This window comes from Neoarius graeffei, chromosome 21 (assembly GCF_027579695.1).
Source record: "Neoarius graeffei isolate fNeoGra1 chromosome 21, fNeoGra1.pri, whole genome shotgun sequence".
Lineage (NCBI taxonomy): Eukaryota > Metazoa > Chordata > Actinopteri > Siluriformes > Ariidae > Neoarius > Neoarius graeffei.
Window position 1 is genome coordinate 45,801,920 of NC_083589.1, and position 15,890 is coordinate 45,817,809.

Below are 15,890 nucleotides of genomic sequence, written 5' to 3' on the forward strand. Positions count from 1 at the left end.
TGTAGTCTGATGAATTGAAATTTGAAATTCTTTTTGGAAATCATGGATGCCATGTTCTCCGTGCTAAAGAGGTAAGGGACCATTGAGCTTGCTATCAGCACACAGTTCAAAAACCAGCATCTGTGATGGTATGGGGAGCATTTGTGCACATGACATGGGTAGCTTGCACAGCAGACAGCAGAACTCATGACTATGTTTAATAGTGAAAGTAAGATCATTTCCACACACCAAATGTGACGAGAACTTACAGGATTGGGACTAAAAAGCTGTGTGGCCTTAAGAAAACCACTAGTTAGTTGGGATAATCAAAAGAAAATGCTTCAATTTGCTAGGGAGCATAATGGATTTTTTTTTTCTTCCCTGATGGCACAAGCATAAAATTAGGGTTCAGATTGTGAAAGAGTGGTTCAGGAAGCATGAGGAATCATTTTCACACATGAATTGGCCACCACATAGTCCTTACCTTAAACCTATTGAAAGTCTTTGGGATGTGCTGGAGGAGACTTTACAAAGTGGTTCGACTCTCCCATCATCAAGACAAGATCTTGGTGAAAAATTTATGTAATCCTGGATGGAAATAAATGTTGTAACATTGCACAAGATTTTTGAAGCAATGACACAGTGAATGTGTGCCATAATCAAAGCTAAATGGGTTTCAATGAAATATTAGACTGTACAACTTTTTTCTTTTTTTTTTTTCTTTGGCCAGGCAGTGTGTATACAGCTTTTGGAGCAACATATGCCATGATGTCTTTTTCAGGGAAGGCCTTGCTTATTTCAGCAAGATGATATCAAACCACATTCTGCATGTATTACAACTGTACGGCTCTGTAGTAAAAGAGTCCAGGTGCTAAACTGGCTTGCCTGCAGTCCAGACCTGTAACCCATTGAAAACATTTGGTGAATTTTGAAACAAAAAAGATTATAAAGGAGATCCCGGACTGTCTAGCAGCTGAAATCCTGTATCAGGCAAGAATGGGACATTTCACTTTCAAAAATACAGCAATTCGTCTCTTCAGTTTCCAAACATTTACATGGTATTGTTAAAAGAAGAGGTAATGTAACACAATGGTAACCATGCCCCTGTCTCAACTTTTTTGAAACAAGTTGCTGATATCAAATTCAAAACGAGCATGCATTTTTTTCAAACAATGCAATTCCTCAGTTTCATCATTTGATATGGTGTTTTTGTACTATTTTCAATAAAATATGGGATTTTCATTATTTGCAAATCATTGTGTTCTGTTTTTTATTTACATTTCACACAGCATATCAACTTTTTTGTAAACATGGTTGTATGATAAAATGTTTAAAAGTAGTCTCAAATATAAAATAAATATTAAATGTTTAAATTTAATAATGATCCCTCAATTCTAAACATACCCTTAATTCTCCGCCAACCCTTCTTCATAATTTTCTAGCTGTCTTGCTTTTTGCTTAACCTTTCCAGGTTCCTTGGAGGAGCCGCCTGCTGGAGTCTCAGCCTCAGCCGCCTGCTATATGACCTGTGGTTAGAATATGTGGTTAGGGCAAAGACAGCAGGCTCCAGTTTACAGCCCTGCACAGACACACAGCTACTGATTTCATACCATCTTCGTTTATTTAAGGATGGGCAGCCCTCAGGAAGGCCTCGCTCCAGTCACCTGGCAACTCAAGACTCAGCTACGAGATGTTTGAGCAATAGCTTTTAATCTTGAGTTTGATTCAGAGAGGCCTTTTTGCTGTCATGATGTATCTTTTCCTTTGTTTGTTTATCCAGTAGTGATGTCTCAGTCAGTCCCAAAGGAGATGTTGAATTACTATCACAAAGAGGTCATACTGTTACCACTTATCCTACTGAAAATACATGAACCCACCCTTTATTTTCACAAATGCATTCTCATGTGTTCACATAAAGGGTGAGGATCCACTCATGTAGGCCCCCATATATATTTAACACAGGGAGTTTAAAAAATAAGCCTTTCAAGAAATGGGTTAACAGGAGTGCATGAATCAATAACTGATGAAGACTAACTGCAGGACATATTACGACCCCAGCCAGATCATTTGAGCCTTTAAGGAGCCTTTAAAATCACAGGGGAGTAGCATGTTCCCATTTCTACCTGAATTAATGGCTTTTTTTTTTTAAATAAAATTAACTCTGTAAATGAAGCCACAGGATTTAGCAACTCTGGCCACACAACCATGGCGTGCCATGTGAGTAGGTGTAGGAGGAACGTGTGTATGTGTGTGTGTGTGTGTGTGTTTAATCCTGACATTTTAATTTCTCCAGCAGGACAGGCCTCAGCATGTCTCCGTGGCTGGCGGCTGTCTCAGTTTTACTGCCTGGAGAGAGGGTGTCCACACGTAGTTGGGGAATGTCTGAACCACAGGCGGCACACGCGACTTCCACTCATCGATTAATGCCACTGGATTAGTAACAGGTGGTTAACATGATTCCAGTGCAAAGGCCTTTTTCTGAAAGGGCCACACACTGCAGCGGCCTGTGCCAAATCTGCTGAAAAGAGACAGAAAAGCAGACAGAGACAAAAAGGAGACATGACAATAAAGAGAGACAGTGAAAGAGTATGAAAGTGAGAGATACTTGTTTGTGTGTGTTAAAAATAAAGAAGAAAAATATGGAAGTGAGAGAGAAGAGGCCTCACATGAGCAATAATGTCACAGTCATTCATTACAAAACAGAAAAATACAGATCTTCTAGTCATTCATTCGCTCATTTTCTATACCGTTTATCCATTGCGGATTGCAGGTGAGCTGGAGCCAGTCCCACCTGACATGGGTTGAGAGGCAGGGTATACCTTGGACAGGTCACCAATCTATCATGGGGATAACACAGAGACAGACAGTCATTCTTACTCACTTCCAATTAAGAAAAGAAAGAAAACACAACTTTATTCATCACACACTTGTGAAATTACTCTCTGCATTTAACCCATCTGAAGTAGTGAACACACACATGCGCACACACACGTGAGCAATGAGCACACACACATACCCAGAGCAGTGGGCAGCCATGCTAACAGCCCCCGGGGAGCAGTTGGGAGTTAGGTGCCTCGCTCAAGCGCACCTCAGCCCAAGGCCGTCCCATATTAACCTAACCGCATGTCTTTGAACTGTGGGGGAAACCGGAGCACCCGGAGGAAACCCACGCAGACATGGGGAGAACATGCAAACTCCACACAGAAAGGCCCTCGCCGGCCACTGGGCTTGAACCCAGAACCTTCTTGCTGTGAGGCGACCGTGCTAACCACTTACACCACTGTAATTGTTTCAATTATATAGCATTCTTAGCATGCCCAGTCACACCTACCAGTACACTCATTCCCTGGCTTGAAATGTTTTTGGGAGACACCTCCCAATACAAAAGATTTTTGCTTTAATGTTCCTTGTATTACACCAGACAAGCAGGTCTCACAAAAAAACAACAGAGTTTCTCAATTTACACACTCATAAGATGCTGAAGCGGGCAACAGTAGTGTGGGAGAAAGATGGTGAGTTGTTGTCCTCATATGACAGTTTCAGATGTTCCTTCGAGTGTTTGACCATAGTCCCAAAGGGAGAGAAGTTAGAGAGCAACTGTTCACTGTCAAACAGGGAAAACAGCTTGTAGCTGAATACGCTCTCAAATTCTGCACTCTCGCTGCTGGTAGTGGGTGAAATGAGCCTGTGTTTAAAGCTGGATTTCACTGAGGTCTGAGCACAGAGATACTCACTGATTTGGTGTGTCGTGATGACCAGATTTTCATCAATTTGCTCATTGAACTAACCCTTCACCTAGAGAATCTCCTCTATAAACACCAGCCCCATCATGCAGCAGACTTGTGAGTGTCACCAAGCAGCTAGAGCTGATGGAAAATGCATGTGCCAAGCTGAGCTTCACTGAATGTGAGAAAATGTGGAAGGATCGGCTGTGTTTCTACTGTGGGGGTCACGATCATTTGTGTCCCAGTATCTGGCTCACCAAAAGAGCCCTACATCAACACCCTTAGCTGAGAACCACCACTCCTTCACATGCTTCCTTAGTAAGTCCATCTAATTTTTTATCTCACTAATCATTTACACTAGATGTTCAGATAAAGCACTCAGGATCTACCTTTGTTCCCTCAGCTCTGATTGACTTCAGAGCTGCTGGGAATTTCATGATACTGTATTAAGACTCAAGCTACCCACACAGCCACTCCAGCATCCCCTGACAATAAGAACCATCTACTGAGGATTATCAGCACTGGTCTGATCACCTTATGCAGCAAGCCACTCCCAGTCCAAGTCAGTGCTTTGCATCAGGAATCCATTTCCTGTTTTTAAATGTAAGTGATTCAAGGGCCTGATGGAGCCATCAAACTAGATGAAAAGCAATCCATGGCACAAGGCACATTATTATCACATCACAAATAAGCAATAATGACTAATTAATTCAACAACAGCAACAACAACATTAAGTCCAAAAATATGCATTAGAAGCTGTCTTAAATGCATCCATGTTTGGAGCAGTGGGAAATACAGATGCTGGTAGACAGTTCCACATCCTACTTGTTCTAGGAATATAGGAAGATAGATGGAGCTTGGTGTTAGACTTTGGTATATTCACAGCATATGGGTGGCCATTCACAGTTGATTGAGTTACTCTTCCACTGGGTACTCCTGGAGGCAATATTGTCACCTTGATGGATAGTTGCAGGAAGTAATAATGGTAGAAAATACATAGTGAAGTGATGTTTCTCCTGTGCTCCAGTGGGAAGATGGCCACCTTGCAGGGGTCATCAATGTTTAAAAGGTGGAGAGCTTTCCTCTGCAGCCTATCTAATAGCTTTCGTGCCATGGCACCTGCTCCACTCCATATTGGGGAAGCATACTCCATGAGAGGTCGAATGTAGGCCTTGTAAATGGTGATGCAAGCTTGTAGGGGCAGTAGATTTATTGTATGACCCAAGATGTATATCATCTTTGCCGTTTTTTTTGGTGATGCCTAATACCCTATGTCCTGAGTCCATGACAGGGTGTTGGTGATAGTGACACTGAGCAGGGTTATGCTCTGCACAGGTTTCAACTCACTTTTTTTATTTTCCTTCCTTGTTACTGTGCCCACCAAACACCCCATAATTCTGGGACTACTGTGGATGCAGAGACATGATTCAGATTTCCTGGTATGACAAGAAGACTGTCAAATGGTCCAGATCCTGTCAAAACCACTGCCTGTACCTGCCCCAAACTGTCCTCGCATCCACCTCAGTGGAGAGCCCTGATTCACTGGTCACAACTGTCATCCCCAAGGAATATCTGGAATTCAAGGAGGTCTTCAGTAAGACCAAGGCCAGTGGCCTGCCTCCCCATAGACCATACAACTGTGCCATTGACCTCCTTCCTGGCACCACACCTCCACATATCTATCTGTTGTTTAATCCACCCCTTATCCCTTGCAGAACAAGAAGTTATGGAGGAATAAATGCAGGATGCACTCCATCAGGGATATATCCATCCATCTACCTCCCCTGCTTCAGCTGGATTTTTTTTTTTTGTGGTCTTCATCCTTGTATTGATGACAGAGGTCTGAACCAAATCACCGTAAAGTACCCATATCCGCTGCCTCTGGTCCCATCAGCCCTAGAACAACTTTGCGCCATCAAGATATCCACAAAGCTCGATCACTGCAATGTTTATAACCTGGTGCATGTCAGAAAAGGCAAGTGGAAAACTGCCTTTAGCACCACCTTTGGCTACATTGAGTACTGCTTCATGACTTATCGGCTTTTTTGTGCGTACTCGGGCTTCCAGTGCTTAATTAATGATGTGCTGAGGGATATGCTGGGGAAATTTGTTATTGCCGACATTGATAAAAATTTTGATCTACGCTCCCACTTTTGACAGCCATGTTACCCACGTTGCTAAAAAGGTCCGATTATACCTCCTTGACAATCAGCTTCAGTTAAAGCCGAGAAGTGTGAATTCCATATTTCCATCATTCTTGGGCTATATTATCAGTCAGGAATGGGTAGCCATAGACAAAAACAAGGTGGCTGCTGTCAGTAACTGGCCAAGTCCTCCCACTGTCAAAGAACACCAATGCCTAGGCTTTGCCAACTTCTACCATTAGTTTATACTGGGTTTCAGCTCCATCGCCTACTCTTTCACTGTTCTCCTGAAGAAGGGCACCAAACACCTAAAGTGGACCCAAACAGCAGAAGTGGCATTCTCCAAACTGAAAACTGCCTTTACAACAGCTCCCATTCTTAGGGCCAATCCCAATCCCCCCAATTTATTTTTATTGGAAAAACATTAAAGAAGATACAAGAACTCACAGACACCATGTAAGTATTCAATAAAACAATATAAACATTATTAGCATAAATTAAAAAAATAATTTGGAGGATTTATTTAAAAACAAATATAAATATGCAGTCATTTCTAAATTATGAGGCAGAGAGAAAAACAACAACAACAACAACAACAACAACAAAAAGAGGAACAAAGACTTTAAAGATAAGGGGCATAAATCAAAACAAGAAATGACATGTATCCCCACAACTCTTTCTTGCTATTTTATTGTGATGAGAAAAATAATTTGAAATAATTTATAAACCAAATATAATAATTATTTAAAACAGAGGTTTCCACAATGCTGGTGCATTCCAGAAGCAGCTCAAGCCATGACACTACCTCTACTGTGCTGGACCCATGAGCTTGTATGTTTTGGATGATGAGCAGATTCTTTCTTTCTCCACATTTTGGCCTTTCCATCACTTTGTTAGAGGTTAATTTTCGTTCCATAACCTTTGTGGCTCATCTCTGTATTTCTTTGCAAATTCCAGTCTGGCCTTCAGCTTCTTACTCCTGGTGAGTGGTTTGCATCTTGCGGTATGGCCTTTATATTTCTGCTCTTCTTTGAATGGTGGATTGTGATCACCTCTGCCCTGTGGAGGTTGTTGGCGATGCCACTGACCTATGGGGCTTTTCTTCACAGCTCTCACAATGTTTCATCAACTGCTGTTGTTTTCCTTGGCCGGCACGTTTGATGTCTGGTTGTTAGTACACCAGTGGCTTCTTTCTTTTTCAGAGCATTCTAAATTGTTGTATTGGCTATGCCCAATGCTTTTCATTGGTTACAATTGATTTTCCCTCTTTTCTCAGCTTCAAGATGGATCTCCCATAGACAGCTCTCTAGTCTTCCTCTGATTTATCCTTTTTAACAACAAATGCAGTCTTCACAGGTGAAACTTAGGACAAAAACCAAGAGGAGACATTTAGAGCTATTAAAGGTTTAACAAATGATCAAAGAACCTGGGCAACAAGAAACAACTATATTCCAATATTTTTGATCACTTGCAAAAAGTGGGTTCAATAAAAAGGTGCCATGCTCAATATGAGGAAAGGAAAGCTGAAATTTTTATATATAATTTCATATTCATCTCTTGATCTCAAATGCAAATGTTTGCAGTGTATAGCAAAAAACAACAGAATTGGCCCTGCTGTCTTTCAGAGGGGACTATATGATCTTCAACTGTGCAAAAGATTTATTTCTAGATAGATTAAATTCTGGCTTGCTTGTTATGGTTTAAACTTCTTTCATTGAGAAGTTTATCTATTTTCACTTTGTCTAACAATTTCCTATATTACCTTCAATGCTGTTTGCTGATAATGGTGCCGATGGGAAATCATCTGTAAGAGCCTTAAGAGAGACCAATGAAGCAGTGAATTAGTACTTTAGTCTATCCAGCTCTCTCCTCTCTTCATCTGTTCACTCTGCTCAAACAGATAAGCACCCAAAGTTTAATCTGTCATGCTAATACCAATATTAATGTCATCATGCTTGTCACTGAACCAAGCTGTTGGAAAATGTCATTGGTAAATGGTGAGTGAGAAAAGAAGCTCTTGCTATTTTGTTTTAATGTGCTAACAGTGAAACCTGACTGTTATCCCATATGTTTGAGATTGTTGAAATTTCTGCTAATAAACAACATTATAACTGGACCTGCAATGTTCCCTGCGACATCTGTGCAGCATGCGTGCTAAGTTTACATAGGAACAATGAAAATACAGCACTAACCAATAAATTAGCACCAGAATCACTAAATCCATCACAAATATTTCAGTGTAAACATGCTTAATGAGTTTCAGTGTCGAATATAAAAAAAAGCAAAGCCAGGAGCATGTGATCAGGATTCAGCAGCCAATCATAACACTCCAAATATAAGCATGAGGGAGCAAATGTCATCAGAACACTCCTAATGTGTAATCAACCAATGTATCATGACTCACCCACCACTGTCTATCCCCCCTGCTATGTCATGACCACAACTGGTGTTTTCAACCCTATAAATCCACATTCTAACCACCAGGTTCCCCTTTACAAAATGTTTACATCATTCGCTTGCTCAACTGGCCTGTTATTTTAAAGTTAACCAACTAAAGCAGAGCAAATGTAACTGTTGTTGATATTATAAGCCCTACAGAGTGCAGTCTGTAAATAATGGAGCATAAATTACAAGAAATGAATGCCCGGGAGTGTAAAGACAGTATTTTTCATCCACACTGAGTTGCATCTATGCCCCTTTTATACACAGTGCCCCCTTTCAAGGTTCTATAAATTATTTGACAAAATAAAATCAATTAAACTATCATGTTTGCTACTTGTTTGCAAATTCTTCATAATCCATGAGAACCTAAAATCTAGTCATTACCAGATATCAGATATCTTCCATGGTGATGCATTGTGGTGATGTACAACCCCGATTCCAAAAAAGTTGGGACAAAGTACAAATTGTAAATAAAAACGGAATGCAATAATTTACAAATCTCAAAAACTGATGTTGTATTCACAATAGAACATAGACAACATATCAAATGTCGAAAGTGAGACATTTTGAAATTTCATGCCAAATATTGGCTCATTTGAAATTTCATGACAGCAACACATCTCAAAAAGTTGGGACAGGGGCAATAAGAGACTGGAAAAGTTAAAGGTACAAAAAAGGAACAGCTGGAGGACCAAATTGCAACTCAGTAGGTCAATTGGCAATAGTTCATTAACATGACTGGGTATAAAAAGAGCATCTTGGAGTGGCAGCGGCTCTCAGAGGTAAAGATGGGAAGAGGATTACCAATCCCCCTAATTCTGCGCCGACAAATAGTGGAGCAATATCAGAAAGGAGTTCGACAGTGTAAAATTGCAAAGAGTTTGAACATATCATCATCTACAGTGCATAATATCATCAAAAGATTCAGAGAATCTGGAAGAATCTCTGTGCATAAGGGTCAAGGCTGGAAAACCATACTGGGTGCCCATGATCTTTGGGCCCTTAGACGTCATTGCATCACATACAGGCATGCTTCTGTATTGGAAATCACAAAATGGGCTCAGGAATATTTCCAGAGAACATTATCTGTGAACACAATTCACCATGCCATCCGCCGTTGCCAGCTAAAACTCTATAGTTCAAAGAAGAAGCCGTATCTAAACATGATCCAGAAGCGCAGACGTCTTCTCTGGGCCAAGGCTCATTTAAAATGGACTGTGGCAAAGTGGAAAACTGTTCTGTGGTCAGACGAATCAAAATTTGAAGTTCTTTATGGAAATCAGGGACACTGTGTCATTCGGGCTAAAGTGGAGAAGGACGACCCAAGTTGTTATCAGCGCTCAGTTCAGAGGCCTACATCTCTGATGGTATGGGGTTGCATTAGTGCGCGTGGCATGGGCAGCTTACACATCTGGAAAGACACCATCAATGCTGAAAGGTATATCCAGGTTCTAGAGCAACATATGCTCCCATCCAGATGATGTCTCTTTCAGGGAAGACTTTGCATTTTCCAACATGACAATGCCAAACCACATACTGCATCAATTACAGCATCATGGCTGCGTAGAAGAAGGGTCCGGGTACTGAACTGGCCAGCCTGCAGTCCAGATCTTTCACCCATAGAAAACATTTGGTGCATCATAAAACGGAAGATATGACAAAAAAGACCTAAGACAGTTGAGCAACTAGAATCCTACATTAGACAAGAATGGGTTAACATTCCTATCCCTAAACTTGAGCAACTTGTCTCCTCAGTCCCCAGATGTTTACAGACTGTTGTAAAGAGAAAAGGGGATGTCTCACAGTGGTAAACATGGCCTTGTCCCAACTTTTTTGAGATGTGTTGTTGTCATGAAATTTAAAATCACCTAATTTTTCTCTTTAAATGATACATTTTCTCAGTTTAAACATTTGATATGTCATCTATGTTCTATTCTGAATAAAATATGGAATTTTGAAACTTCCACATCATTGCATTCCATTTTTATTTACAATTTGTACTTTAATCCCAACTTTTTTGGAATCGGGGTTGTATGCTCAGTGAGATTTTAGTCTGGTAACTGACTTGGTCAATCATAAAATTCCACTTTTTGGTGATGAAAACCTCCCGGTGCGCTTTAACAGTATGCTTGGTGTCATTGTTCTGCTACAAAGTCAGGAACCCTCTCTCTGAAGCATCTTAAGTGTTCAAATCCCACCAAGTTAAGTTTGAGTCACTTGGTTGGACCCAAAGGTTAAACTACACTAGGCATACATCGCCAATGCTATAATTTGATGTAAATTTAAACAATTTCTAATAAAATAATGGTGAAATCTTTTTACATACTCAATGTGAAAAATCATGCTGACAGATCCCCTGATAGCTAGTTGGTACACAATTTTTTTTCTTGTTAGCATTAGCCTAAAGTAATTCCAAAGCATTATGTCACAAAAAAGCTAACTACAGTTAATATAAAATTTTTACACATCCCTGTTAAAATTGAGGGCTTTTGTGATGGAAAAAAATTAAGCCAAGATAACTGTCAGATCATGTTCCATCTTTAATTTGATATACCAACAAAACTCAAGTGAAAAATGAATAGAAAGTTTTTAAGGGGGTTTTCAGTGCATAAGGTTGTTTTTTTTTTAAACACAATTATTAAGTACTCATCCCAGCAATTATGTAATACTAATTACAGGCTTTGGCAGTGGTGACATTTTGGAACTGGTAGGAAATTTTTACACATACACTGTACACCTATTCAGAGAGATCAAAGTTCATCATGCCCCAACTCTGGGCATGAAAGAGGTCTGACTACAGACTGACAGAAGGAGAGGGAGAGAAAAGAGAGCCAGAATGTAAACAAACTAAATGTGTAAAAGAGTCAATATGATAATGTAAGAGGAAAATTAATTCAGGGGATTCATTCTTCTGTAGCTGAACAGATAAAGAAAAATGTCTTTTTTTCTCCACTCCAGCCAAGATCGAGGCTGGCAACATGGCCTATCCAGCCAAGACCATGTATGGTGTCCTGGCCTCTCAAGCCAAAACAAAGGCCTAAGGTACAGCTTTTCCCATCCAGAGCAGACGCCTCTCCAGTCTAGCTTGAAGCTTGTGATAAGGCCTCTCCTGTCCAGCTTGAAGTCTGCACTGAAGCCTCTCCAGCCAAAACCAAGACCTGTGCAGAGACCAGTACAATCAATACCAAGGCCTGCACCAAGGCTTGTCCTGTTTGGCTCAGGGCCTTTACTGAGGACTCTCCTTTCCAGCTCAAGGCCAGTGATGTGGCTTTTCCAGCTGAGATCAGTGACACAGCCCCTCCACCCCGCCACCCAAAGCTTGGCAGTCCAGCTTGAGGCCTGTGTTGAGGCCTCTTCAGCAAATACTGAGACCTGCATCAAGACCTCTTCTGTCCAGCTCGAGGCCTTCACTGTGGCCTCTCCTGTCCAGCTCAAAGCCAGTGATGTGACCTCTCTATCCAAGATTAAGATCAGTGACAGAGCCTCTACAGCCAAGCCTGCACCAACATCTCTCAGTCTAGCTTGAGGCCTGCGCTGAGGCCTTCCCCTAGCTTGAGGCCTGTGCTGAGGCCTTCCCCTATCCAGCTTGAGGCCTGTGCCAAGGCCAGCTTGAGAAAAGAATGTCATTGCTCTGCTTCCTGGATCCACAGAGGACATTTTCACATTGCCTCCTGGGTCTCCAGAAGAACTACTGCAAATCCTCTAGCGTCTTGAGGACAGTGAACTTGGGGTCCAGGACCTCCTTTGGGCTCTGTATTTTAGGGGTGAGGGGGCAGGGTTTTTTTCACAAATTCCCTCTCTTGGCATGTAGCATGGTTCAAAATTTTGATGTTCCTCCATGTACTTCTTTGTTTACATTGATGTGCACTTTTTCATTTCTCCATCACTGTCCCATACTTGTCAACTCTCACGACTTTGCCGTGAGACTCATGATTTTTTGCACTGAATCAGGCTCTCGCACTTCCACCATCAAATTCTCATGATTTTTCAGAAAAAAACATATATTCATGGAAAACAAAGCATTATCGATGCATCAGTGCATGCAATGACCGCTATGTACACAATATCATGTTTCCAGAGGCCCAGTGAAAGAGCTTTTAAAAGGACATTTGTGAATTGTTGACTGCAGGAAGTCGGCCAATGAAATCGCGTCTTACTTTGTCTTCATCATTTCCATGTTACCGGCGGGAAAGATGCACATGGTGAAAATGAGTGACCGTGATTCTGGCTCAGAGGGCCCTCCAAGTTCTAAAAAACCAGAAAATTTCCAAGTATCAAGGTGCAGCTAAGTATGATACAAAGTTTAATTCCAAATGGACCAAAATCTATCCATGCATTATCACTGATTCAGTGAGCAAGCACCATTTCTGATGCACTGTTTGCAACAGGAGTATCAGTTGTAAACACCAAGGCCTTCGAGATGTTGAACTTCACATGCAAAGAAAGTCTCACAAAGTTCTTGAAAAAGGGAAATCGTCATCAGGATCATGCTTGACCATGTTTACAGCACAGACATCTGTCATTGAGAAGGCATATTTTTATATTTTATCATGTTTGAAAAAAGTTAAATGTGCTTTGTTTCAGTTAATCTAAGCTCAACTAGATCTATTTGCAAAGTTACTAAGTTAAAGTAAAATAATAGCTTATTCTGAACTGTCCCACAGATATGTTATCATAAATCTCATCTCATTATCTCTAGCCGCTTTATCCTGTTCTACAGGGTCGCAGGCAAGCTGGAGCCTATCCCAGCTGACTACGGGCGAAAGGCAGGGTACACCCTGGACAAGTCGCCAGGTCATCACAGGGCTGACACATAGACACAGACAACCATTCACACTCACATTCACACCTACGGTCAATTTAGAGTCACCAGTTAACCTAACCTGCATGTCTTTGGACTGTGGGGGAAACCGGAGCACCCGGAGGAAACCCACGCAGACACGGGGAGCACATGCAAACTCCACACAGAAAGGCCCTCGCCGGCCATGGGGCTCGAACCCGGACCTTCTTGCTGTGAGGTGACAGCGCTAACCACTACACCACTGTGGTACCCTGTTATCATAAATGTATAGCCAATTTTTTTTTTAACAGGAACTTTGCATGCTGTGTTTGGTATGTTTATTACTGTTACAGTAGTAGCCTAGCTTGTCTATGTTGGTGACAAGAAATAAAAAATAAGCACATAAATGTATAAATCTATAACTTTCCTATGAAGTGACATGCATATGTAGTTTTGTGGTGAAATCTTATTGAAATGTGTTGCATATCTTTCATTTCATGATCATTTTGAAATGTGTTATTGTTTACCTGGCGTTGTTTTGTTAATACATGTGGTGTCATCATGAAGGCTTTTTTTTATTATTAATAATAACAAGAAGGTGAAAACTAAATATTCATCCTAAGGCCACCAATCCCCTCTTAAAGTTGGCAAAATCATTTCTGGCTGGGGGCTTCGCCTCCCTAGGCCCCCACCAGGGCTTTGCCCTGGACCTGACCAGGGCCTACAGGCCCTGGACCCCGGCTTTCTCACTTCTTTTTTCATTTTGGGGTTGACAGCTCCTATCATTGGTGTGTTTCCAATTGTGAATAGGTCTCATCTGTTTTCCTGGCTAGTACTTCCAGGTTTTGACCTGTGCTCATGTTTCCTGTTTCTCAATTTTGGATTACTCTGGTTTAAAGCAGATATGCAGAACCTTTATTTAAAAATAAATTTCTGAGTGGATAGTATCTCCATCCTTGACTCTTGTATGCTGCATAAATGGGAATAAAAAATATATTTTTGAGAGTTAAAATTGACTGCAAAGTTGGCATTCGAGCTGCCCCGCTGAGCCAGCCAGCCCTGAGGGCGTGACGTCACAGCGGGAACCGGTTTTAAGGCTGAGGCCTTTTACAGCTATAGACCAAAGTCATATAAATAAAAATTTATGGTGAAAGTAAGAAATACCGTTACCGACTTGCTCAACTAAGACTGATTTGACTTCATTGATTGTGGGTTGACTCTCATTAAAACAAATTAGGTGTTATAACTTATGCAGCATACATGTACATGCATGCATTTTCACTGATAAAACATAAAAGGCTAATTAAATAATCAAATGAACTGAGACAATCACATTCTGAAGCAAATTAAATAATCTTATACCGGTAACTTAAACACACAATACAAGTTACATGTATTAATCTAAATGCAGGTAAACAACGTGTTGTTTTTGTTGTTTTTTTTATCCAAATGAGAGTCGGAGCTTACCCATCTGTGTTCTTGCTTCTTGAAGGCCGATCTTGTGACCGATTGTTTTGAAACAATCTGACTTTCATCAGTTTTTCATTCATTCACTTCTTCCATGTAAGGGCGAGATGGCAGCAATATCCAGTTTAGAAATAAGACGGCTGGTCCGTTCATTCTCTCCATACTGTGTATTCTGCCATTACTACTAGGCTCAGGCAATTACTAAAACCCAGGACAGAATGGGATGTCACTGGTTTTAGCAACAACCACAGGGAGGTCACTGCCCAAGTGATGTGTCCCGTCCCGTTCCGTCCCAGGTTTTAGCAACAACCCTCGGCTCACACTCCAGGAGGACTGGTGCAACTGAACTCACTTTAAAAAAATAAAATAAATACTTTCCTTTGCTTGTTTTATTTTTCTTTAATTGTTGGGACTGCACCCTCTTTCAATACGGGCTTATAGCCAGTGCTCCTCAACAGATCAGAGGTTTCGTATGAGTCCTCAGTAAAATGTGCAGAGCAGAGGAGGCGCCCAATGTGCCCGTGAACTTCTCGCCAAACGCATCCAAATCTTTGTAGTTTGAATATTCTTGGGCCACGAATGCAACATAAATCCACCTTCTGTCATGTTGCTGCACCCGCCAGCAACACATCTACGTGGCATGGCGATAAATTAGCTCAAAATGGAGGATTGGCGTTTCAGTCAACTCTGTGTTTTAGTATAGCGGAAATAGCAATGAGACCGATAGACTTTCTGTTGTGACGTTACGGACGTCAAGGTCATTCACTCAGACCGCTACCTATATAAATCACTTTAATCGTAAAAATTACTATATTAGATTTATTGTTAGCACTTAAAACTATTCCTGTGCCATTCTTGAGGTCTCAAGGCATTTATAAACGAAAGTGAGACCATGGCTCTGCTTATATCCTTTAAGGTTGTCTGCCTGTGATCTGAACCACACTGAGTTTACACACTCACATCCTGCCTATCACTTCCATACATTGCATCTAGTTCAAGTTCTTGTTATATAGTTAGTCATTTCATTCTTGGATGGCCGACATATCATGTGATACTTATTGCACCATTTTTTTGGCCATAAGAATCTTGAAGGTTGCAATCTGTTTGGTTCTCAGTACAAATGTGTATACACATATATGTGTGTGCATCCACACTACAAAGGAATGAAAACACCAGCACATATACAACTGTGTATGCACACATATATGCTTTAATTTCCAAAAAGAAAATCAATTTTTGAAAACTGTGACACCGTGTGCTTTACTCTGTTATTAGGAGTTTTGTTTAAAGCTAGACTGCCTTTTGATTTCATAAAATCGGTGAAATTTAGTTCCTTCTGAAATTTGGTCATT

At 40.9% G+C, this 15,890-nt stretch overlaps 1 long non-coding RNA gene across 2 annotated transcripts in view; it reads right to left on the minus strand.

Annotated features, from left to right (window-relative positions):
• Positions 1-1,595: 1,595 nt before the first annotated feature.
• Positions 1,596-15,890, minus strand: part of LOC132869800 (uncharacterized) — a 30,021-nt gene continuing 15,726 nt past the window's right edge. Inside the window, exons 2-4 of one of the 2 annotated variants that reach the window (XR_009651011.1) lie at positions 2,727-2,816; positions 2,257-2,494; positions 1,596-1,799 (exon numbers count right to left, since the gene is read on the minus strand). This is a non-coding gene — a long non-coding RNA (uncharacterized LOC132869800). Of the gene's footprint in view, positions 2,495-2,726; positions 2,817-15,890 lie in introns of both variants that reach the window. The other variant, XR_009651010.1, reaches the window with a different exon arrangement.